The sequence below is a fragment of the Sander vitreus genome, chromosome 9 (genome assembly GCF_031162955.1).
Source record: "Sander vitreus isolate 19-12246 chromosome 9, sanVit1, whole genome shotgun sequence".
NCBI lineage: Eukaryota > Metazoa > Chordata > Actinopteri > Perciformes > Percidae > Sander > Sander vitreus.
The window spans coordinates 26,230,982-26,257,072 of record NC_135863.1 but is presented as its reverse complement, the minus strand read 5'-3'; the positions used below and the strand labels follow the sequence as shown (position 1 = coordinate 26,257,072).

Here is a 26,091-nt window from a genome sequence, read left to right as displayed (position 1 = left end):
ATCCTCTTATGGCGTGACACGAACCTGGGGCGGCAGAGAGACATAGACAGACTATTCTCGCTTTGCCAGGAGAGTCTGGCTACTCCACACAGCATTCGGTGATGGGTGGAAAACGTGCTCTGGTTTAATGGCATTTCTTTAAACCAATCAGAATTGTCATGGGCGGTGGTAAACTCCACACAGAGCCACTGCAAAATAGTTGTGCGAGAGAAAACTCTGATTGGACAGATAGTCTAGCTTGCTGTCTCAATTTACCATGCAAATACATGAATTTCCTGCAGCATCGGAGCAATCCCGGAAGTGGAACGCCAAGGATATAGACTATAGACAGACAGAGAGTGATATAAGGGGGGAAGGCAGCTATACAGCAGAGGCACAAAGTGGACACCAAAGCAGCTACAGACAGACTGATTGGCAGAGGGTTCAATGCTTTCATGGTCTGACTGGTCAGCTGGCAGACAGACTGGGCCAGTGAGCAGTCCACATTGAAGTGACTGTGTTGTTAGGTTGTGTTTATCTGACTCAAGATACATCCTTAGAGAACGTCCCGTTGGCACTTGTTTGTGGTGTGAGCTCTTGGCCTGGTTAACCTATAAGGGGGCCCCAAGGCAAAACTTGTTTGTACAACAGCACAACATTTTGCCCATTGTGTAGCAGACAATTACATGACAACTTCTTTGTTATTATTTATTTTTTCAAGAGACATTGGATCTAACCAGTATCTATTTGCTGGAACAATACCTCACACAAGGTCTTCTGTCAATTTTCTGCATGTTTTTTTTTTCTGATTTGCCGAAGCCAACCCACCACCTGACCTCTATTCCCTTACTTTCTGCCTCGCTACATATGAAGAAAACTACTTCCTGGCATTGGACTTGAAGGTGTGGAAGTGTGGAATTGTCCAATGTGGATGTAATTCCTCGAGGCTGCTTTGATAACTTAGTGTTAAAAATTCAGATACAATTTTTGTATTTGTAAATGCACTTTGGGGAATTGTGGTCTAGACCTACACTATCTGGAAAGTGTCCTGAGATAACTTCTGTTATGATTTGACACTATAAATAAAATTGAATTAAATTGTTTTATACTATTTGCAACTAATTACATACAGCGAACAATTGCCAAGTTGTTTTGTTTATTTATTTTGTAAAGTAGTTCCGGTTTCATGTCAGAGGTGAGAAAAACAACAGAGACCTGGGAGCAAGGTGCCATCATGTACAATAGATGAGATGAGAGAGATGAAATACAATCTGATTGACTAATTTCAAATTATTGTTGATCAGCTGCAATTGCCTCATTTCTAACTCAAGCGTTCAATTCAGAAATCTACTAAGTAAAAGCTTAAAAGTATCAAAAATAATACATAGTTTAATCACTGTAACATAGCAATGAAGTACTAATGGCATGTGTGGGTATATTAATATCAACTAGTATAGTTATTAAGCTTTACAGTACCTTAGTGTGAGACTCTGTGAGACATTTTGGACCAAAAATATTGTATGCTTTATATCCATCCATCTGATGGTTGGACTTAATAGTAAGGAGTAAAAGTTTTGTATTCAAAACATTCACTGAGCTTATCAAATATGCATCGTCAGAGTTTAAAGTCTCCACCGTGACAAAAAAAAAATGTGTCTGCTTCTAACAGTAGAATTAAATGAATGTATAGTTGGACTTCATGGTGAAACACGTGATAATCTTACTTCTTCAATATTGGGTGAATTGGCGTGTGTGTATCCTATCGTTATTCTCTCCTCAAAAATGACCCAACATCAGCAGTATATGAAGTAGTCAGACCACCTAAACTTAGAGGTTTATTTTTACTACTTTTTAAAGTTTGACTGAAGTACATTTCTGAATTTTGGATTATTATGTTTAAATCGCATGTAGTGAGTAATCAAAAGTATTATTTTAGAAAAATTGTAATTGACTTTCATTTTTTTGTGATTAACATTTTTTATTTTTTTATTTTTAACAAAATACAAAACATACAGCTCACAACATAACCCTTTACGATTGACCCATCTCCCAGAACAAATAATCTTGGCCTGAATGGAACCTAGGTCCGTGCGACCTGACATAGTTTATCATGTATCCCGATCCAAAATTCCTGGATCTTATCACAGGACCATAGTATGGAGCTAAATCAGGGCCAAATGTTTTGTTAATTTGAAAAAAATATATATATAGTTGAAAAACTAAAGCTTGAAATTGAAAATTTAAGTTTTGGTCTAAAACTTGAGAAATAAAATCATGTATTCAAACTAAAAATAAGTGTACCGTTTTTTCTTTCAGTTTGAATAAAATTAAAATTAAATTCTGGAATTATTTTTATTTAATTAATTATTAATTTTCTTTTTTCACTTTTATATTTGTTTTCAGTTCCACATTGTTGTCCAAAACAGTATTTTAAATGGAATTTTGTCACTGGCATCAGTTTGTTTAAATCACATGGTGGATAGAAAGCATTCAGTCATAGTTCTCGCAGTAACACAATTTCCTGAAGGCAACATGACTGAGGAGAGTCTTCTGTCTTCTTTGTTAGGCTGTCACTCATAATTCCACGCCCCTCTCAGTTGAAGCCACGCCCCCTATGCAAAATCTGGGCCAAAAGTCTGAAACTGAAAAAAACAGATCTGAAACTGTAAAAAAAGATTTGAAGCCGTAAGAAAATACGTTATGAATCTGAAAACATGAAATGTGTAACTGAAAACAAATATAAAAGTGAAAAATGAAAATTAATAATTCATTCAAAAATAATCCCAGAATTTAATCTAAATTTTATTCAAACTGAAAGAAAAATTGGTACACTTATTTTTAGTTTGAATACATGGTTTTATTTTTCAAGTTTTAGACCAAAACTCAAATTTTCAATTTCAAGCTTTAGTTTTTCAACTATATATATTTTTTTTCAAATTAACAAAACATTTGGCCCTGATTTAGCTCCATACCATAGGGCATGAAGTAATTGGCCGTCCTCTGTCTTACATTGCTAACAATGTTGTGTGTCTTTCAGACCAATTTCAAACAATCTGGAGAGAGACCAATAGAAACGATGCGTAATCTTGAACTGAATGAGGTGCACCTTCACACCTCGTGACATAGTCTTAATAATCCTACAAATTCTGTCCCACCCCTCATAATTGACTTTCATTTTAAATAGTCAATATTTAGTTTTACCTTGTAGGAATGAAATTTCAGAGGGGAGATGCAATATGTTGATATTACATTCTGGAGAATTCCCAATAATAAGTATAGACATTGGACATAAAAAAACCCCACTTTTAATCTATGGCTTGCCACTTTCAAAGCAAACATGGGGGCCAAATTATACTTTAACAGTTTCCAAGTGGGCACATTTGGTTGCCATCTGTTTAAGATGCAGCTAACTTGTGTGACACCCAGCAAGTATGGATCTTTTTGGCTGGAGGGAGAAGCTCAGTAAGCAGCGGGATGTCCTGCCCACTACCCACTATGAGAAACACTAAACCATCAGAACTGCTCCATAGGCAATAAAGCAGCACTGTTTTGTAACACTATAGCAGAAACTTGGCAAAACATACACATAACTGATAAGCATCAACACGCTGTGAAATAACGTTAAAATAATTATCATGCGCAATTACACTGCGTAATGGGAGGCTCTATGAGTGCTAAGCTAAACATGGGAGATGATGGGAGAGAGAGAGAGAGAGAGAGAGAGAGAGAGAGAGAGAGAGAGAGAGAGAGAGAGATAAAGAGAAGATATCAGTTGGTACAATATGGAGATGCACTCATATTCATAACACAGACTCTACAATTATGTGTCTGCAAAGACAGGAAATGGGTTATGGGAGGTTTATCTTATTAGTTAATGTAAGGGTTATCTCTACTCTCATAGTTAAAGAGAGGCTTATCTCAGCTTTAATTGGTGATTGGAGGGCAACGGATAGTCCATAAAACAGTTTATGATGGACTGCATATTACAGAGGAAGGATTACCAGGATATATGGGAGGATCCTCTCGGCGCAGGCCTCCTTGGCCTCCATCACAGGGATTCAGCTCACCTACAGTATAAACTGGTGACAGTCATTCAATCACTCTTTCTCTCTCCCCCTGGTTTGATTGTTGTGTTTAGGTTGTCTTTTAGTTATGTAATATTAACTTATTTTTAATTCTAACTCATGTGTGGCTCTCCTTTGTTCAGCCTTGAGACGGGTTGTGACAAATGGATGAACCTATGATCTTAATTGTTACGACTAATCAATTTACAAGGTAACACTTTTGTAATACAGTCTGTGACTGACAGGGTACTTACCCGACACGTACATTGTAAAATTGTGGTATGAATTAGTAAATATAAATACTTCCTAGGTACTTAAATGTAGGTACAGTGAAACAAGGAAGTAACAATTGGTGCTTTTAGAGGAAAGGACTTATACCAAGGTTATTATAGTTTAGCATTTTTCATTAGTTTTTATTTTTATTTCGTTTTGACTTTTTGTTTTCAAATTCAGTTTAGTTTTTAAAGCGGGTTTGCTAGTTTAGTTTAGTTTTTTTTTAGCCGGCTAGCCAGCTCGTTTCGGCTTGTGACGTCACAAGCCGTGCCGATTTTGAACAGCTCACCCGGAGACTGAAGGCAAGACACATTCAGAAACCGTATCTCACTCAAAACAGCATGGATGGATTTTTTTCAGTTTGTATGCGTGTGGAAGCACCAGAGACACAAAAGAACACCCGAAATCCCAGAAAAAGTGTTTTTTTCATAATATGGGCACTTTAAGGTTAGGATAGCCGATTGGTCAGAGGATAGGACCTGTACAAATTGGGTTATGTTACCTTGCGTAAGCATGGACACCTGGCCAATAGTACTGTGTGAATGCTATTGAAGGGCAGGTCTTGGCGTGGCCATAGTAGGAAAAAAATTATCGTTGTGAGGGGCATGAACTGTGCTGTGTTCAATTTGACATGGAATGTCGGATGAAAGATATATTTGCTCTATGAAAAACATTGACAAAGACGAAAACTAAGGACATTTACTTAATTATTTTATTTTAGTTAGTTTTACAAACAGACAATACAGTTTAAGTTAGTTATTGTTTTTTTGTAATGCATCGTTTTTATTTTTATTTTTATTTCAGTTAACGACATGTTTTCTCCCACCTAGTTTTTGTTATTTCGTTCATTTTCGTTAACGATTATAACCTTGACTCATACTCAATATATACGACAATATTACACAGTAAGTCTCGGGTAAATACCCTGTAAGACGCGGGCTGTTATAAAGTGTTACCTTATAAATTGTTTAGTTGTAATTAATAAGATCATAGGTTTATCTATTGTATCACAACCTGTCTTAAGGCTAGACACATAAGTTACAACAAAAACTTTGTTAAAATTTTTTTACATTTTATATTTGTTTATATTGAAAAATTGCACAGGCTGGCTACTTTATTTTACATATATTTTCATCCCTTGTTTTTTATCCTATATTTTTCTTCTAGATAAACCTCAAGAGCATGCCACCCTGCATTCCACTGCACATATTGTTTGAGAATGTGACAAATAATACCTTTGAATCCTAAATATTTTTTTACAATGCCAAGTAACATATCAGAGGAAATAGATGGTGTTTCATTGCTGTAACCTGCAGGCTTTTGAGTTTCACATATCTTACACAGAATTTGCTGCCAGTTTTCAATACCCCCATTCACACCTGATATTTATTGTATATTTGATCTGTATTTAAAGGAACGCTTCCACTGCACAGGAAAAATTAGTAAAGCCCATACAGCAGCCTAAGTTGTCATGACCTTGCACGTGCCTTGTTTGTTTACAAGTCTGCAAGTGCTATCGACGTAATGCAGGCAGAAACCAGATAACAAGAACGTTTATTAATACTAGATGTAACTGCAAAGGCCACGATCAGATGTCATTATCTGAACGTATCCAGATACATATTGAATGTTTATATCAGGTGAAAATTGGTTTAAAGATGTTGGTGGAAACAACATTTTGTCATCCTAAATGTAACTTTAGACTGATCAATTTAACCATTTAAACATTGATTAAACATACCTGGCATCAGTTGCTTGCTTTGGGTGTTTGTTACACCTGCCTTGTTTAGGTCGGTTTAATCGAACCTTGGAGCTGTTCTTCCCTTGGTGCAGTTCATTTGAGCAGATGTGAACACAAAAATTGCACTTGGGTGCGGACTGAGACCACGTTGAGAAGGTGGTTCTGCTCAGGTTACAAATAAACTGTACGCTTCGCTGCAGTTTCATTGTGGTAAGAACATGATTACACTACACTAAATTACTACTAGGTGTACTTCACAAGTTTAAGCTAAGCAGCTCCTGTAGTCAGGTCTGCTCTGCAATCTGCGATGCGGCACTATAGTTGCTGGTGTAGTATTAGTAGTACTATGGAAGAGGATTAGGGCCACATGTGAAAAATGTATTTGAGTTCTGAGTAGGGCTGCAGCTATCGATTATTGTGCGATTAATGTGAGAAACAGCTAACTTGACCATAGTCAGAAATATGCACTAGTCCAGAACACGGGACCTTCTTCCTGTATTTACTTGTTTGCTCCCGCCACAGAAAACAGCCGACCAATAAGCGGAGAAAACGTTCTTGAGTGGTTTGTGCTGATGCATTTTGGTTGGCTTGGATTTTTCTCTGTGTGAAAGTAAACCAAACCAAGGGCAACAACGTTGCAACAAACCAACTACAGGTGTGAAAGTGCCCTTTTATTATCTTTACTTATTTCATACATTGAAATTAACAATTAATGTATTTATTTGTGTGGTGGTCTGGTTTTTTTTTCTTGTCTAACATACCTGAAAACCTGGCATTTACTTTGTGAGAGAAACTAATTTATGAGTGGAAGAATTTCTTTGTCCATGTAGGTGTGTATGATTATGCTTGTGTAAGTGTCTTCTCCTCTAAAGTCTATTTAACAGTCACTTGAGCATCAGGGGAGAGATTAAGGAAATCAGATGTAGGAAGGAACAGAGCTGGTCAAGTAGAGTAGCATCATCCAGGCCTGTTCCATTTAGATTGATTTACCCTGAGCAAAGGGTCTGCAATTATTGCCTGAGCAATTTCTTCAAGTCAAGAGCACAAAATTAGAGTGGAATCACACTCCTTCTTCTCCTATTCTGCTCTTCCCCTCCAGCTATAGACTGGCTCAACGGTGAAGTGGATATGCAGGCTGGCACCAAGCGGCAAACTCATAAGTGCAGTGACAGTCACAGAGCGAGCTCCACTAGATGAGAAACAACATCTACCCAGGGTATTCTGGGACAGCTAAGACAGAAATGTGCTAAGGCCACGACAGCCATTAAATTACATACAACTGTACAGTGCCTGATCACAGAGCTCCCATGAGTCCTGGCGTTTCTGGGATAAAAAGGCATTTCATTTTGCTAGACTTATTCCTAACGGGGAAGTGTGTTGAAGGCAATCTCACCCACATTATTTTCCAGTGTGCAACATCACCCAGCAAATAACATGATTAATCAAAAATAATTCAATGTATATCAGTAAGATGTTACTCACTTTGGTATTTTGTGACTGTGCACATTTTGTTTATTCCTCAGGCATTGGACATTCGAAGATATCCTAAAATTGATTTAAAAGTAACTTAACATTTAATCCATTGTTTGGAGTTCATTCATGTTGTGTATCAATTGACCCTGGTCCCAGTTGTAGTAGTAGTAGAGTTAGTTATTTCCCTTCGTTTTCTACAAGCCAAACAATCTGTGAAAACTCATTACGTTCCCTGGTAAATCATAGCCCCCAAATCACATGTCAACTTCACATGCATCGCCTCCCACTCCAAGCCCCACCCCAGATAGTCAGGAGCTGCGATCTGAGCCTTGAGGGGAAGGGAGTGTCAGTGTCAGTGGGGTAACAACAGGTGAGTGCTTGAGTCTGGTTTTGTGAAGGTGGCGTGTTTAAGTTAAAACTGAGTGTTCTGTTGCTCTTTACATGCAGTAGTGTTTAAGCAGTATTGGATTTTAGAGGCCAGATGAATCACAATGTTTAGTAGGGCGGGAGTATATTTTAATAGCACTGTTTATAGACTTCCAGCAATATGGGGTGGTGATAGCGTAGTGGATATGACACATGCCTTTGGTGTGGGAGACCTGGGTTTGATTCTCACTGTGATACATCAACCAATGTGTCCCTGAGCAAGACACTTAACTCCTAGTTGCTCTAGAGGCATGCAACCTCTGCCACATATAGCAATTGTAAATCACATTGGATAAAAGAGTCAGCTAAATGTAATATCATGGGGATTTCATCTTATGTTATTGTTCTTCATAAATAAAATATGTATTTCAGTTTTTTGTTCTATATTTACAGTATGAGCAGTTTGGTCTCTTCTAATGTTACACAGTCATTACTTTGAACATTAGTATGATTCTTTATTTGTGATCTTGTGCACATTGGTCATCTAATATAGTTCCTAAATTTGGCGAAGAGTTTTCCTCCCGTTATCATTATTTTATAATCAGTGAAAATGTATTGAAACTTGTAGTTTTGAATTATTTGTTGACCATGATATCAGTATGAGATCATTTTCTGCCTATATATATATATATATATATATATATATATGCCTCAGCCTTTGATACGTTAGTCATTTGCTAAATGTTGAGTCCCAATACAATATTTATATTTCCCAAGATAATATAGCTGCAGAGTGCACACTTTGACACACTTAGCCTAATGTGCACACTAGGGAGGCAGTGGGTGTAGTGTGTTTCTTTGCACATGTGCAAAGAAACACTTTTGTATCGCTGGGTGTGCTCGTGCATATGCAAGTGGAAATATACTACATTTTTATGCTTGTGTACTTGTGGTATGTGTGTGTGTGTGTGTGTGTGTGTGTGTGTGTGTGTGTGTGTGTGTGTGTGTGTGTGTGTGAGTGAGTGAGAGAGAGAGAGAGAGAGAGAGAGAGAGAGAGAGAGAGAGAGAGAGAGAGACATCAATATAAGCCTAACTAGATGTAAGCAGAAGGGCAAGTATAATCCAATGGATGCCCCTGTAAATAGGATAGACAACTATATAGATCAGCTAGAGGGAGTTATAACTCTGGATGTAATCAGATAAAAAGAGAGGCAGAATTGAGGGGAGGAGAGAAAGGAGAGGAAGGGGAGGATGTGATGTAAAAAAAAAGAAAAACAGAGAAAGGAAAGTAGCGAGTATTAAAAAAAAGCGATAAGTCAAAACTCCTAGACGTTAAGAAAGCTAATGGCCAATTTTGAGAGAAGAGCAGATAAAGAGGATGAATGTGGCTAAATGATAGACAAAGATAAAATGGAAAAGACTCATGAAATTAGAGAGAAAGAAATGAAGGCTGCATTAAGAGTTCTCACTCTGTCCGCCCCGGATTAGCCACTTTAGTTGAAAACTAAATTAAAAGCCTTGTCCTGTGTGTGTGTGTGTGTGTGTGTGTGTGTGTGTGTGTGTGTGTGTGTGTGTGTGTGTGTGTGTGTGTGTGTGTTTGAGGGGTCGTTTGGGGGACAGGAAGAGCAAAATAAAAACAAGGAAACAAAAAAAGCAGAGAAGACGAGAAAAACAGCGTCATCCCACCTACACTCCTCTCCACCCCGATGTTTCTCTTTCTAATGTAACCTGATGTGTATTCAAGCTTTCAATACAAAAAAATCCCTTCAGAATTAAGATCACTCCTTCACCTGTCACTCCCCACTCTTCCCTCGTTCTGCCCTTCGCTCCCTCTCTCTCTGTCAGTGGTGATGGATGTTGCCTGTGCTTCAGACTGAAAAGGGAATAGACTGTTCTCTCTGTGCGTTTCACAGCAATCTGGAGCTGTCAATAGACACACACACACACACACACTAACACACACACACACACACACACACACACATACCTGTTTTGCTGTATTTGTGAGTACCATGTCCGCATAGCATGTTGTGAGGACCCCCCTTTCTGCTCACACTTGGAGGATGAAAAAAATAATTTGACCATTAGATGAGAGTAGAGAACCAGAAAATTACTTCAAATGTTTAATCACACGATGTTCACACAACTGGTGAAGTTGGTGGGTGTTGTGAGGACCGGACGGTTGCTAGGCAGATTTAAGATCACATGATCTACTTTCTAAGGCTTTTTTTTGCAGCAGTTTTGATTAGTTATCATATGTGCTGAACCTATTAGACCAAAGAACAGTTTTGCTATATTTAAGTCACTGAAGCTTATTAAACCCTTATTATGTGGTTATATTATTCCTTGTATATTTATGAACTTTATATTTTTTCATTAACTGGTAATGTCTTAAGCTGCTGTAACACTACAGCAGTGTTGGAAGAAGCTATCCACCTCATTTCAAAACAAATTACATTTTAGTATGCAATGATCATCAGTGTATGACAAATTATTTTTAATGCTTATTTTATGATTTGATCAACTCATAGCTAGACATATTCATAACTCCCATATATTTTGGCCCACAATAAGTATAGCTGACCCAGAAACTATTGTCCATGTATTTTTCAGGTCTCACTTTGATTACTGTAATGCTATGCAGTTGGGTCTGATCTTGATCCGGCATTGTTAGTATTGCACACATACTAGACCCGGTCAACTGGATGGGTTAGTTCAACTCAAACAAATTAACCTTATCATTATGAATTTCTTTCAAATCAGAGGAAAGGGACTAAGAATATTATGATTTAAAAATGATTTACATTGATGACCGGTGCCACAGACAAGGTCAATTTAAGACTTCTTTTTAATTATAGCAGTTAAGTGAACTACCCATTTTCAAATGAAGTATTACATGCCTTATTGGGTCATGTAGTAAATCATTCATCAGGAAAGCTCTGACCTCCATCACAACACAAACTCCAAAATAATAAATCAGCAGATAATTTATTCTGCAAAAGCAAATTTTGGGCTTTACAAAAGTACACTGTAACGAGCTGGGTAAGAAATTGTAACAGAGCACCGACACTTACTTGAATTTCAGCTTCAACAAAACAAGTCAGGAGACGTACCTGAGCCAATATTGTTCCTACAACAAGGATAAATAACAAATTTGGCCTGTTGAAATCCTGGTGTAATACATAATGTTTACTTCTGAAATTAGCTGAGTAATGAACATTTTCACACTAGACACAGAATATTTAACTGCTCACATCTGTATACAGCACTTGAACTTGCGGCTGTGTGCAGAAAATAATGCAGATGGAGAACAAACATGCTAAGTTAACTGCGTGATACCTTTTTTTTCTAGTTTCAATGGTATTATGTACATGATTCTTTACATCTCTTCAGTGTCTGCTCTGAAGTGCTGGTTCTGCATCTATGCACTTGTCTTTACCAGGAACTTTCATCAAAGTTATGCAATTTCCAAGTTGCCACCAATCACTCCAGGGCCTTCTTTGAGTTTTCTTCCGCACAGTAGAACCTAAAAAACAGTAAACAGAAAGACACATTATTCCACCAAAATCAAGAAATCATAGAATGAACTATGACTGCAAGCAATCATTAGCAGGCCTGCCTGTAAATAAGTATAGTTAGAAAGTAACTGACTAGTTCAAGTGAGTAAGTCGATAGGTCAGTGATTTTGTTTTTAGTTTTGTAAGTTTATTTGATTAGGACAATGCACATTAATCAACATTTCTGTAAATGCGCCAGTGTTAGCCAGTCGGCTAATTTTCAACTATAGTCCTAATTACCTAGCATGCATGTCTTTATGGTGGGAAGAAACCGGAGCACCCAGAGGAAACCCACGCAAACATGGGGAGAACATGCAAACTCCACACAGAAAGGCCCGGAAGGACCTGGATTCGAACCCAGAACCTTCTTGCTGTGAGGCAGAAGTGCTAACCACTGAGCTTTGTTTGTTAATGTCAATTAAATCACAATGTATGCATGTTGCCTTCACTGTTCTTCTGCATTACATTATTTTATATGTGCAATGAACTACACTTAAATTGAAGAAAAAAGTAAAACTGTAGTAGTAATAAACTAGTAGCATATGCAGTAGTATCAGTGGAGGCAGTAGTAGTAATTTTAGCATCCGCAGCATTAATAGTTGTAGCTTTTGCAGATGCAGCAGGTGTAGTAGCACTAAACATAGTTGGACTATTTTAAGTGGCAATATTCTTTCTAGTAGTTGCAGCAGTAGTGAGAGTAACAGTAGTTGCAGTACTATTTGCTATAATAGTTATTGTAGTGGAATTTAAAGTAGTTAACCCTTTAACAAGCATCCTCAATCCCTTTGAAAACAAACATAAGCTTAGGCTTTCCTGCAAGCTCAGACTTTGTAGTTTCTTCGGGAAAGAGGAGTCAGAATAATTGAGCATTACAGTATCAGAGTAACTGAAGCTTAATCACGTTGGTAGAAGACAGATACCAAGATTACTCAGATTGGAGCTCTGTGGCTTTCTGTTGAGGTTTCACAGTGAAAATACCCAAACTTGGAAACCACATATGGATCTCCCCAGAATATTGTACTTTGGGAACCATTTACGATGTTACAAAATGACCAACATCAATCTATATCGTTGTTTCACTTTCAAATTAGACATGAGTTGACCTGATAGGCTGAAATATCACTTTTTTAACAATGTTGTAATGTTTAAAAGGCTTGTATTGACTCAAGGGCGGTGTAGTTAAGGCAGTTCAAAAGTACATGAACACGGCTGGGGTGCTGGGGTGTAGTTGGTGGTTACTAGGGTATGTCCAAGTAGTTGCAAGGGTGTACAAGGTGGTTCTATATTGGCAACAAACAAGCTTACCATTTCTCCTAGCCTTGGATGACCTCTTGACTTTAGCCTTAGTGCGTGTGCCAGGTCCTTCTAAGTGAAGAGAAGAGAAACCCCATGATATATACACAGACTGAGTCATAACCTACTGTACACTTCATGCCAAAAAGTCAAAGGCTATAGATGATCACACTACATACCATCTGAGTCATCATCAGGTCTCCCCTTCTGGCTTCTGGATAGCTCTGTAACAGAAGGAAATGAACATCAGATATTATCAGCTACATCCATATTGGTCAGTGGAAAAGGTGATTGATTATCACAGCAAACATTATTTACTTCTTGAACAAACTTAGCAGTCCCCTAATGCATCCTGGTCACTTCAAAATACCACTGTAGCAACCACCTGATAAACCCAGGGGCAAACATGTGCACTTACACCTCTTGCTGTTACCCATTAACTGCTCTGCTTTTACACCGCTCGCTCTGATGCCGACATACACTTGATCTGCTCCAGTTCCACACGCACCTCTCAATAAATTCTCTCTTCTTAAATACGTTTTTTTAATATTCATTTTATATTTTGTGTATTTATGTTGTGTATACTTTGCTATACTGCTACACACCACAACACAAAATTTCCTTTCTCTGACTACCTATTTGCCAATAAATCTGATTCTGATGTTCCATTTCTACTACAATATGATCTAGAATTCATACCAGGTCAAACATAAGCCTTGTGACAATAAGTCACCCCACTGTGCATCAGAACTCAAACATGCAACGTCTAGGGAAACCTACAATATTACAAATGAAATAGGTGAATAATAGCTTACAATAATACTGGTAATTACAAATTCTGGACATCGGGCCAGGAAAAACCATCTTCGGGCCAATAGGTTTCAGGCCTCTTGTGGCAAAACATTTTAACTTGAACCCTGACCTCTATTATAATTACTTGCATACCATCTTGTTCTTGCCTAGGAGATGCCTCCACCATGATACGCTCTGAAGTACATCCTTGGTTGGGTTTGTTAGACAAAGCCACTGTAATGACAACAACCCGTCTGGCTAAACTATTCACGTATTCAGCTCTGTACCTGCTCGCCTTAGCCTGTTGTAGCCTACTCTGGGCTCTACAGTTTCCCCCCTGCTCTGCACAGCAGCCAACAACCCGGTTCTGCATCTAGTCTTCCAGTCTGCCTCGCGCTTCTCTGGCTCAATAGCCGATCCCTTCAACCATGCAATAAATATTCCTCTTTTTCTAACTCCAGTCTCCTCCCTCACTTAGGGCGTACTCACACTAGGCGATCCGTTCTGTGCTCAAGCATGTTTAAACCCCAAAGTCTGGTTCGTTTGACCAGTGTGATCGCTCCGTTCCGTGACCGGACACGGTACATTAAACTGTGCCCGGCCCGCTTGAAGAGGTGGGCTCAGGGCACAGTTAGGTTGGACCCGGCTCGGAACTCGGACATGATCTCCACTGTGCCATTCGAGAGAGAGTGCTTTTTTTATTTTCAAAAGAGTGACGTAAACATGCTTTGATTATTCACTCTTAATTACTATCGCAGCTTTAAAGCTAAAAAAAGACATTTAGGCCAGCCCTAGTGTAAATGTGGTTCCATCAAGTTATCAGATATAAAGGTTTAATGTTACACCCACAAAAGTGTGGTACAAATTATTAGTATACAATCATTTGATACATACCAGCTCATTTTCTTGCTCTCTTTCTTTCCATTATCTGTGAAACAAACAATTGTATTTAAGCAAGATCACCACTATGAATGTCATCAATTAATTTAAATTAGTATACTTGTATCTATGTAAATGGCAATGTTGAGGTTATAACTAATAACCCTAACATGACAGCCACAGAATTGCATTAACTATTGCTAGTATAACTTACAAAATTAATGTGACTTGTGTAAATGTGTTTCATCCAGGATATTTTGGCTAATTGTCTCGACATATACTCAGCAAAAAAAGAAATGTCCTCACTTTCAACTGCTTTAATTTTTAGCAAAACTTAACGTGTAAAGATTTGTATGAACATAAAAGATTCAACTACTAAGACAAACTGAACAAAGTTTCACACATGTAACTAACAGAAATGAAAAAATGTGTCTGGAACAAAGGGGGGTCAAAATCCAAAGTAACTCAGTATTTGGTGTGGCCACCAGCTGCATAGTAATGAGTGTGAGGGCTAGGGCCATGCACCCCAGAAATGTCCAGGAACTTGCAGGTGCCTTGGTAGAAGAGTGGGGTAACATCTCACAGCAAGAACTGGCAGATCTGGTACAGTCCATGAGGAGGAGATGCACTGCAGTACTTAATGCAGCTGGTGGCCACACAAGATACTGACTTACTTTGGATTTTGACCCCCCTTTGTTCAGAAACACCACTTCTGTTACTCACATGTGTGTGAAACTTTGTTCAGTTATTTTCAAGGATGAAATGCACCGTTGGTCAGACAACGCAAGCAGGTTGAGTCAGTGCAAAACACAAAAACAATCTGTTTTTTATATCAAAACAGAACAAAAATATAAAATCCACAAACTGTAGAAGCTAGAATCTGCTAACTTTAGGCATTTATGCTTGAAAAATAACTAAAGTTAGAACAATTCATTGATAATCAAAATAGTTGGAAAATCATTCCCCCACGCCCAAAAAACTCTTTTCATTCTGTTCGCCTCTTAATTTCAAAAAGTAACAGCTCAGCCTAGTTTAAATAAAAATAAAAATGTCTTACCTGGGTTAATAATCTGTTGCTTTCCTGCTGTTGTTTTTGCCTCTTTAAATCTCCTAGCACATGTGCAGCTGCTCCCTGAGTCTCTGCAGCCTGCGTAAAACACCTCCGTCATGTTTCTGACGATGCATTTAGGTCCACTGGGAGAGTGCACAACTGTACTCCATGTTGTACAGTTATGGAAATTTTACAAAATGTTTCAACTCAAAATAGAGTCAACAATGATTACAAAAATAGAGTTTTTACTACAACATAGCGTAGCTTCAGCAGTTCTCCATTTTAGTATGAAATTCTGTATCTTCAGTCAGGGACAGTGAAGCCAGGAATTCCCATGTCCCTTGAATGCAGCATTAGCAGCAAAAAAAAGTTTGCAGTGCAGGTGTTTAATTGATCTCCCCTCCCCCTCCCTGTGTGGCCTCATGTCAGCCTCTCCTCACACACAGGCAGCAGAGCCTGGATTCAGTTTGAGCCATATCTCAACACACCTTTACACTTTATTTTACACTATTTTTTTACTGGGAATATTACTGTTTTACATTAAATTTGAAATCAGTATTTCACATTATTTGTGCAAAATGATTTTAAACATAAATGCATGTAACATAAATTTAAATAATATTGGAGAGATTTTGATACAGTGGTTTTAATATTTTGAGATCACTTACTAAAATCAGAAAACAAGACCTGAGATTCAAGTAAATTTGAAGAGAGTTTGGTGCTGTGGTTTAGTGCTTGATTGTTCTCCCCTCCCCCACCTGACATGTGCTCCTTGGCTGCCCTCGCTGTGACCTTTCAGACACACAGGCTGCAGAGCTTGGATTCAGTTTGAGCAATATCTCAACACACCTTTACACTTTATTTTACGCTGTTTTTTGCCTTGCCTTTATTTTTAATTGAGGTTATAACATTTTTATAATCTATTTTATATCAGTATGTCACAATATTTGTACAAAATCATGTTTAACATAAATGCATGTAAGGTAAATGTAGATAATATTTAAGAGGCTCTCATACAGTGGCTTTACTGTTTTGATATCACTTCATTGCTGGACTATCTAACATCAGAAAACAAGACCTAAGGTTCAAGTTTATTTGAAGAAAGTTTGGTGCTGTAGTTAGGTGCTTCACTGTTCTCCCCTCCCCCACCTGTGTGTGTCACGTCCTCAGCTGCCCTGGCTGTGACCTTTCAAACAGAGACACAGGCAGCATGAGAAATATCCCAACAATACTTTCTTTACATTTTATTTTATACTATTTATTTTTAATTGAGCACATTGCAAGTTTTACACATATACTTTTTTTTTTGTGTGTGTGTGTGTATATATATATATATATATACACACACACACGCACACACATACACATATATACACAGTAAATGTTGGCTTAACATGGCTTAACATGTGCCCTTCATTCAAACAGTATTCCCCTATGATTATTCCCCTATGGCAACAGCCTCTTAACAGCAGGATAATGCCCCATTCATTTTTTTTAATTTCAGATAAGACTTATCTGAATCATTTAAGATTATTTGACTAAAAATGGTATGGTAACAGGGTTGAAATTCGAGTGACAGGGTAGAATGGCTAGATTACTCTTGATTGTAGAACATGACATCACTGTGACAAATAAATACTCAGGACCACAGGAGTGTTATATAATATATATTTTCATTTATCTTTTTGATAAAGGATTAACAGGATGAGGAGGAATGATTAAAAATAAACATGTGAACAAGACCACTTAGTGGAGGTGCCTGAGATTTGCTTAAGCAACTTACTGACATCTTACAGGGTCTTGGCAATGGATGGTTCTGTTTCAATCATTAGAGCCGCTCTGTATTTTTCTGCTCACTGTTTGACTTCAACTGATCCTGTAGTTTCTGCACCTCCCTGTGTAATTTAGCTTTGGCAGCCCTCCTTTTTCTTCTCCCATGATCACATTGCCTAAAAGAAACATATGTATGTGTAAATATTTTGTCACTTAACCATTTCAACATCAGCAAAATAGACATTGCCAGCCATGAACTACAACAACATAAATTCATCATTATTGATTTCTCACTAGCAACTTATTTGAGGGTAGTTACCCATTAATTAATAGATACACATGTAGTAAGTAGCAACACATGGTGCATGGAGTGATACTTGATAGTCATAGAAAACATCATATCATCATATTGATAGCTACAATACTGTTTCATTGGTGAAAATGCATATATTGTAGATATCAGTGAGTACACTAAAGGAGGTGTAACAAATAGCTCTAACATCGATCTTAAATGGTGTTCACATGACAGTAAATATTGGGTCAATGGCCCTCATTTATGAAACGTGCGTACGACCAAAAACAGGTGTAGGATGGGCGTACACCGATTCCTACGCAAAGCAAGGGATTTATGAATTTGAACGTGAGCGTAGGCTGCGATAAAATCTCACATCTGGTCTGAACTCGTGTACGCAAGTTTTCGAGTCAGTGTGGACATGCGGTGCAGCATATAAAAAGTATAACAGGAGAAGGAGAAGTCATCAGTTGATCACTTATCAGCAATAGCAGATCTGGCTCTTTTAAAAGACCTCTATTCGTCGGTACAACAGTGCACACATACGCACGGGCCACGGTGGAGCGCCCCATCGGATTGCTTAAGGGCAGATAGCTCATGGTCTTGCATCAGCGGGGGGACACTACTATACATGGCAGAAAGAGTCTGCAACATAGTTTTAGCCTGTGGGATTCTGGAGCCAGATGACCCGATGCCCAGAGAGCAGTGTCCACCACAGCCCCAACTGGGGCTATACGAATGAGACAGGATATTATTCCTCGCTTTTAAAAGGTATAGTGTTATGTTTGGCAATGATACTCAATACAGGAAACATGATGATGCACAACATTTTATTTATTCTTCAGGTTTTCGTTTCTCTTTTAAAGTGTTGTTAATGGCCACAAGTGAATGATTTATTTCTGCCATTGACCAAGTTATTTTGGCTTGTTTTTCCAGCCCCTCTGCTGTCAGGAGACAGGGTCGGGGTGGTGGTCCAGCACGGGGGGCGGAGGACACACGCTCTCCCTCACAGCTGTTGCCTGGTTCTGACTCATGAAAAAAACACGAGTAAAATGAAAGACACTGCATAAACTCTGCTACTGTGTGTTTATTTAAATATAGGTAAACCATGTAGGCCTAAGAGATTGCAGTATAAGCCTGTATATTACTATGGGACTATAGCATACATATGTCAAGGATGTATAAATTAAATAAACTTCAGCTGGAGTCCGATTTACCACAGCAACACTGTTGACTGCATCAGTGATCTCTTTCTATTCAGCCTTCTTTCTCCAGCCTTAATCCCAGTTCTCAGGCTGCCAAATAGTACACACGTTACTGCAAATGGACCTGAGATATCAGGGTTTCAATCTCCACCTCTGAAAAGTGCCGCTTCTCAGCCAGATTACGTCTCACCATGTTGTAAATTGTAGGGGCGAGGCCTCAAAACCCAGAATATATTGGGGCGTGACATATAAATTACGATCGTTTCCAGCCGTTGCATTTATCAATGTACGTCCATTCTTACGCTTTGATTGGTGTGATACAAACGTTTCATGAATCACACGTGAAGCCTGTCGTAAGAGGATTTCTGCGCTCATATCTGCGCTGGTTTCTACGTTGGGTTGATAAATGAGGGTCAATGTCTCTGTAATGCATACTTCAAAGTTCTTTCAGGATCAGTTGGCATCTTTAGCCTTATTTGTACAGTATTTGATTTACAGATGACATGTGAATCTGAAATTTCACAAGGCTCCTCTGCAATGAAATGTAGTCTGTGGATTTGGACCATAATTATTTACTATATAAGTACTCCTAAAAATAAAAATCACTATGGAATATTCTTTCCCCATGTAGTTTTGGCCCAAACAAACAAAGCAATTACCAGAAATTACTACATATTATACCTATCAAGTAAAACTGACGTCTATTTCACTGTTCATTGTACAGATAGTTCCTTTACCTTTCTTTACTTAAACATATCTTCATGATCTGTGCTTACACTAACTTGCATTCCTCAATAACCTAAATGTCTGTCCTGACCTTGAAGTCCCAGGTTGAGAGCTGACTGGAGGATCAGGCCTTACTGGAGGCGTGTTTAATCCTTCAAGTACCTTTTTCCTAGCATTACTCCTCTTATGAGCTTCTTTTTACTTTTCTTGCTGGGCACACTGCATGCTCATCCTGCAGTCTTTTAGCCTTTTCTTCTTTCCTGTTTCTACATCTTTCCTCCACATCTTTCTTGTTTTCTACTGTACTGCTGTCTCCTCTGTTCATCAGCATCACACCTGCCAATATAGCAACTCCACTTTTCAGCAGCGCTCAATGATGTGAATTAACTCAGTATATCAATTTACATGTTTAAAAAGCTCAACGTATTGAAAATGATCTGAACATGATCATCCAGGTAACCTTATCATGTTTCTTCTTCTCCTAATTGTGCCATTGGAGAAGCTGCTGTTCTTGTACCTCATGTCTAAATTATGAATCTTCCTGCTAAATGCTCTCTCACCTATTTCTCCTAGTGACTTTTAGGAGCAACATATGAGAAACAGGTCATACAACACTGAATAAAAAAAATAGCAACAGGGTTGCATTGGTTGCAATATGAACAATAGAATAGAGGACTTACCTTTGGTCTATTCTTGGTGTTAGAAAATGGCTTGATGATGTAATTTCTTCATGTGACTGAGTGTATTTTCTCTTCCTCTGCCAGGTAAATAGATTTCGGTAACAGGATTGTGCGCATGTTGTGTTACATGAAAGTGATGTAACCATACTTTAAACAAAAAATGATTAAAACATGCACGATTACATCCGAAACATAACAATACAATACACAATGTTTGCAAAGAGAGAAAGCCGACAGTTTACCCAGGTGACATTTGCAGCTGTCCTTACCTTTATTACTTAGATTATATACATTTAAAACCTTAAACTGAAGTTTCCTAAACTCTCAACAACTGAACAAATTAATCCTAATCAAAAGATAATTTAGTGGATTAAATAGTCACTTCATATTCAAAACAAACCCAAATGTGCACAAATCAAAACTCCTAAGACTAAAATAAAATAACTGTCAAAATTAACAGTAAATGTAGAAATGCCCAAATTATAAATTAAAATCTATTTTCATACTTTAAATTTAGGTTTTCTTCCACTGCTTATCTATGCTCACTGCAGAAGTGAAAGACTCATTATCCACTTAAATCTTAAGAAATTAAATAATGATCAATTATTTAATGATAATGTGAATTATAAATGTATTTAATATAATTAATTGTGTGCATTTGTCATTAATATGTTTGTGCTTGAGTTAACAGGTTTTAATGGTTGAGATTTAGCTGATCACAGGCCTCTGTGAGTCACCCTGCAACTCTATCTGTCTCTCCCTCCTTTTCCCTCCACAGTGTAGCCATGTGACTGAAGTGACCAATCACAAAAATCTCTATCTGCCCCTCCCTCCTTTTCCCTCCACAGTGTAGCCATGTGACTGAAGTGACCAATCACAAAAATCCCCCAGCTAGGCAACGAGCCATCCAATCAGAAATATCCTACTTCTTCAGACTCCTCCTCCCAGGAGTACACGAGTGTGTACTATAGGGGGAGCTCACGATCACATGAGAAAACACCAATTTCCATAATTACTATTCATGTGAGGACTTTTGCTGAAAATTACAGAGCATGAAGTTTATACCCTCAGGAGGTTATTTCAGCATTTTTTTTGTGAGGACCACCCAAAATGTCCTCACAACAAAAAATGTCCTCACAAAAAAGGTTGTTTCTCAATAATTGGTCCTCACAAGTATAGCAAAACCAACACACGTACAGACACACACACACTCACACACAAACACACACACACAACTGCGTGAAGCTGTCATGTCTTTATCAAACAACCTGCCTCATGCATCAAAGACAGAGAGCAAAACAGCCGGAGAACACACAAACAGCAACAACTAAAAGTTTGTCCAAACTATAGACAAGTTGCATTTTTGTGCATGAAGTTTTTTGTTTTATTTATCTTTTTAAACTTATAGTTTCTTCTCATTATAAATCTCCTAAATTGAACCTATCTATATTTCCAGACACAAATCTCACATATATATATATACATATATATATATATATATATATATATATATATATATATATATACATATATATATATATATATATATATATATACATATATATATATATATATACATATACATATATATATATATATGGAAAGTCATGCCCTGAAGAAGACTGTGTGGTCGAAAGCGGTTGGTATTCTCTTTCGTGATGTTTTAACTTTTATGCCCTAAACTAATGAAGGCATTTTAAATACATCCTTTACTGCAATCAAGAAGCTTTCACTGCTATCATCCGAGGTAATATCCTGCTTAGTTCTTGCCCTCCAGTAACATTACTGACTAACCCATCCGGATAAAAACAACATAGATCAGATTGAATTTGTCCATCGCTCTCTGATCAGCCCTGGCTGCAATAAGAATAAACAAACACTGTGATCAGCACTACAAGGATGCTCAGACTGCTGCTTAACTGGCTTGGCAGCGATATAAAACTAGATCAGATTTGGTTTTCTGCACTCCAAAGAATACTTGTGGATTCCTTAATTTGCCTTGACAGGGACAATGTATCTGGTGGAGCACTTCCAAATATGGGTAAATGAAGCACTGCACCAATATTAGTCTTGCCTGGACCTCTTATCAATGATGTGCTGTGTGTTCAATAAATGGAGCTTAAGGAGTTCAGGCATCATGTGTGTATAGAAAGGGATGATTGGAAAGTTGTGTTTCATATAGTTTTTTTATGAGCATGTTCAGTAACAGAAATAATAGCTGCCTACAAATGCAGATAAAAGTAACTACAGAGACAATTACATTTACAACATTTGAACATATATATATATATATATATATATATATATATATATATATATATATATATATATTAGGGCTGTCAATCGATTAAAAAATTTAATTAATTACATACTCTGTGATTAATTAATCGAAATTAATCACATACATAATTAACGGTGCCTGAACCAATACTTTTTAAGAAAGTAAAAAAAGAAAAGAAAAAAAAAGGGTACTAAACAACAGTTGGTGACATTAAAGAACGGCTTGTTTATTGCTAAGGCCATATGGTCAAAATTAAATGATTTAATAATAATGTATAACAATAACAATAACTTACTTCACTAGTAAATTGCTTTAAAAACGACAAAAACAACAACCAGATAGGAAAAGGACATTTACAATAACTACAAATGCACCATGAGGCTGTAGTTTACCAGTTTCATTGAACGCACCGTCTGTGTTGTTTCTCCGACGGCAGCTGCAGATTGTTACATACCGGTGTTGAATCCTCTACAGTAAAACACAGTCAAACTTTACACTGTTTAGCGTTAGCTGTCAGCATTGTAACCGTGTACAGCTACTAGCTAGTAGGTAGGCTAACGTTAGCTGCTGTTGAATATAGTGTTAACTAGCGATAACATGCAGCGGGGTTTGTGTTTCCTGTAACGTCTGTTTCAGAGCATCAGAGTGAAGCGCAGACATATCAGTAGCACCAGATTTTCGTCTGTATGTAAACGTCAATATGGAATGGATTAATCTGCGTTAATTTTTTTTAACGCGTTATTTTTCTCAGATTAATTAATCGAAATTAACACATTATTTTGACAGCCCTAATATATATAATGATCTCAATTTATTTCTTTTTAGTAATCCTTAAAGCAACCTTAAAGGTATGTGTGGAGAAATAACACAGTATGTAAAAATACAATGCATTTTTTTTGTCTGTTTAAACTGATTAACTAGTGTAATAAATAGACCAAGAATTATTTTGTGAATTGCCACCAATTACTGCATGACGGTACTCAGCAGTTACTCATGTTCACACATTGTATCACGTTTTCCCACCTGATTCTGATTGTAAAATAAAATGGTAAGGACATGGATGACAAAGACAAGTGTTTTCCAATTACATACATCTGTGGTATTACTGTAAACCCAAAAAAAACTCAAATGTGTAATCCACTTTTTGCTTTTCTCCAGTGGGCAGCTAATTTCCCTACACTCCCAATATGACTGCGGAGCCCAACTTGTTTCTCCCAAATGCAAATGTTTCAATTTCATCTCCGACTAAAATTAAATTGCGTTAACAGTTAGTGAATCCATCCTTCGCCCTTTGTCATGTCTCCCTTTCCCTTCTCCCCCTAGCTCTCTGTCTCTCCTCTTACTGGTGGCTGGGCTGTTATGAACTTAGCATAGCCGTGACGCTTGAGATGTGAAATTGAAAAGCCAGTCAGCTGTTTAAATATCCCATTTATTGTCACACGCTAATGAAAACAATCTTTCACTGTTAAATTTGAATAGGCAAAATTGCATTTAAAAATACATAAACCAAGAGAGCCTGACAAATGTGAGATGATAGGGGGAGACAGTTAGAGGTAGGCGGGGGAGAGGAGAGGATTGTGTGGACAAGTAGAAGAATAGAGAACCTGTGTTGTTGTTCATTATGGAGGCTATAGAATCATCCATGCTTAAAATACAGTAAAGAAAACTGTTTGCCTTGTACCAAAATTGAACTTCTGTCCTGTTTTTGTGACCATCCTATCTTCATCCTATATAGCCCCAGGAGTATTCAGTCCCAACAAGCTTAATTAGTGTGTACCAATCCAAATATGTCAAGTTTTTGGGTGGTGTGTGCGTATGCATTTTCGCCTTCTGTCCAATGGTTCTCCCTAGCATCTGAGCTATTCTTAACTACAGAGGGGGAAAGGCCTATGGTACTGACTAACAGCACTTTTCAAATGACAAAACTGTTCTAAAACTACCTCTGGCAAAATAATATAAAAAAAAATAGAATTGCCATGTCCCATAGTTGCAGCAAAGAGACATAGACATATAGGAGGAGAGACTCAAAAACCACACATCACATTAAACACTCATAAATTACTCATATTACTCGTAAAATAGTATTGTTGCACAAGCACATGAAATGCTTGTTTTTTCACATCTGTCAACCATTAGATGGATATACATTTAAAGCAAGCACTCTGACCTTGCAAATACATTTAGGCAACATGAACACCCAGCTCACTTGTGAATTGATCTGTCAGGATGGAGGGCTGCTTTTATCCTCTCCAACACTGCATCATTTTTAACAAAGTTACATGATGGGTACAACTCAAAATTGTTGACCTTGCTATTATTGACCTAATGTGTACTTTGACTGAATATTTTGGGGTGGGTGGTGATGGTACAGTCTATATGACACATTCCTTTGGTGTGGGAGATCTGGGTTCAATTCCCACTGCGATACATCAACCAATGTGTCCCTGAGCAAGACATTTAACCCCTAGTTGCTCCAGAGATGTGTGACCTCTGATATATAGCAATTGTAAGTCGCTTTGGATAAAAGCGTTAGCTAAATGACATGTAATGTAATTTTTTAAAACGAGACTGTACTCACCAGAAAAATGACAGCATTGGTTGTATGTTCAACACTGCCCATGTTTAAGTGTTCTTAACAAGGACTTTAGTGACTCTACAAATAACACTTGCTGTCTGTCTTGTCAGAAGTGAAGCGTGTGACTTTGCAACCCGTTCTCACTCCCAACTTGTAATATACTGACGCTTGGGCAGTAGCTCTCAGCATCAGATACAATGCAAAAAGCACCCTTTAGCATATGTATGGAACGCACCGGGTAGAGACCAGGAAGACCGAAATATGAGGTTTGTTGGGGTCAAACAACACAGGACTTTCGCCCAAGAGACCGGGGTTCGTGTCCCGTTCTTGTCCCAAGTGTCACAGAAACATACATCTCTCTCCTCTCTCTTTTCATTTGTTTCCATTTGTGTGCATCCTTGTCCAAGAAATGCTTGTTACTAACCTAGCTCTGGGGAGTTTGCTCGCCCAGCATATTTTCTTGGATTAGGATGGCACTAAGATTTTGGTTGCAGCTGTCGCCGTGGTCCTGCTGCACTTCCTGCCACGCTCTGCAGTGCCCTGCAGTGTCCTGCTGCATCCTGCTGAACACTGCTGTGTCCTGCTACGTCCAGCTATGCTCTGCTGTGCCACGCTACATCCTGTAATGCCCTGCAGTGCCCTGCTATGACATGAACTACTACGATTACCATTTGTAGTCACTGTTCCATTATCTTTATTGTGACTATTATTGCCACTGTTCATCACATCCCCAACCGGCACCGTCAGACACCACCTACCAAGAGCCTGGGTCTGCCGAGGTTTCTTCCTAAAAGGGAGTTTTTCCTCGCCACTGTTGCACTAAATACTTGCTCTTGGGGGAATTACTAGATTTGTTGGGACTTTGTAAACTATAGAGTGTGATCTAGACCTACTCTATCTGTAAAGTGTCTCGAAATAACTCTTGTTATGATTTGATACTATAAATAAAATTGAGATGAATTGAATTTAATTTAATTTTATAACCCCACCCATGATCTTTTCCTAAACTTAACTGTCCTATTCTTGTACCACGTGTCACTGAAACGTACATTTTATAATCCCACCCACAATCTTTTCCTGAACCTAACTGT

General features: G+C 38.0%; 1 protein-coding gene and 1 long non-coding RNA gene across 8 annotated transcripts in view; both read right to left on the bottom strand.

Moving 5' to 3' along the window:
- The window catches only part of nlgn1 (neuroligin 1), a 361,678-nt gene that overhangs the window by 175,374 nt on the left and 160,213 nt on the right, over positions 1-26,091 (bottom strand). The window lies entirely within an intron of this gene.
- Positions 10,436-15,976, bottom strand: LOC144523716 (uncharacterized). Its single transcript, XR_013502542.1, has 6 exons — positions 15,475-15,976; positions 14,433-14,466; positions 12,926-12,970; positions 12,759-12,818; positions 11,336-11,422; positions 10,436-11,026 (listed from the first exon to the last, which is right to left on the bottom strand). It is a non-coding gene; the product is annotated as an uncharacterized LOC144523716 (long non-coding RNA).